Source organism: Tenrec ecaudatus, chromosome 11, assembly GCF_050624435.1.
Source record: "Tenrec ecaudatus isolate mTenEca1 chromosome 11, mTenEca1.hap1, whole genome shotgun sequence".
NCBI lineage: Eukaryota > Metazoa > Chordata > Mammalia > Afrosoricida > Tenrecidae > Tenrec > Tenrec ecaudatus.
Genome location: NC_134540.1, coordinates 50870421 through 50871363, shown reverse-complemented (window position 1 = coordinate 50871363; position 943 = coordinate 50870421). Strand labels below are relative to the sequence as shown.

General features: G+C 59.4%; 1 non-coding gene across 1 annotated transcript; it reads left to right on the top strand.

Annotated features, from left to right (window-relative positions):
* The first annotated feature begins 533 nt into the window (after positions 1-533).
* TRNAE-UUC (transfer RNA glutamic acid (anticodon UUC)) lies at positions 534-605 on the top strand. Its single transcript has one exon. It is a non-coding gene; the product is annotated as a tRNA-Glu (tRNA).
* Positions 606-943: the final 338 nt, after the last annotated feature.

Genomic DNA, 943 nt, shown 5'->3' with positions numbered 1-943 from the left:
CACTGCCGTCTGGAATGGCCGTAATTCGGCGGCCACACGGACAGACCACGGCTGCGGGCTCCCGGGCCCTGGAAGGCGCCTTCCGTCCACAGCGCTCACGAGGCTTCTGCGCGTCGGGGAGGAAAGGTGAGCTCTCGGGAGAAGGGCCGGCGCGCGCAGACGGGCAGGGACAGGCAGGGTGGGCGCCACCGGCGACCCCCGCAAGCTCGGCCCCGCAGGGCGCGCTCGGCCTCCCCGCGAGCGGCGTTTCCCGCATCCCAAGCAGCGGCCTTTTTTGGGGTCCTTTGCAGGATTTCTCGAGAAGGGTCATGCACGGCTCAGCAGCGCACACTCGGCCTCCGAGCGGGGGCACACAAGGAGGGCGCGGGTAGCCGGAAAAGAGATCACCGTGGAGAGGGCAGGGAGCGGCGGCCGCAGGGCGGGAAGCGCAGCGAAGCCCACGCAGGCGCAGAAGCAGCGCGCAGCCCGGCGCCCAGGGCGGAAGTTGACGGTGACGCCTTAACTCGCTGAAGCTCGCCTGCACGCTCGTCGTCTCCCACATGGTCTAGCGGTTAGGATTCCTGGTTTTCACCCAGGCGGCCCGGGTTCGACTCCCGGTGTGGGAACGCCAACCCTTTTTGTTAAAGCTGATTTAGACCTTTCGCAAGAAGCTACTCTTAGGGGGAAAAATCTAATCAACAAAAACTGTAATCCTAGCTCAGAAGCAGACGGGAAAGGTTAAATTAAATGTCCCTGTCTCTCGCTCTCTCTTCCTCTTTAGCACTTTCTTAAAAGAAAAGGCCAGTTTTATGACCTAGGGTTTTTAAACTGCCGAAAACGACTTCGTTGAGTACAGCAAGGTTGCCAGAAAGACATGTAAGAGCTGTGTAGTTCAGCCAGCAATCAGCGTTTGCTATTCAGAGTTTTTACAAATAATGAGGAGAGACGCAATGAAGGAATGGCA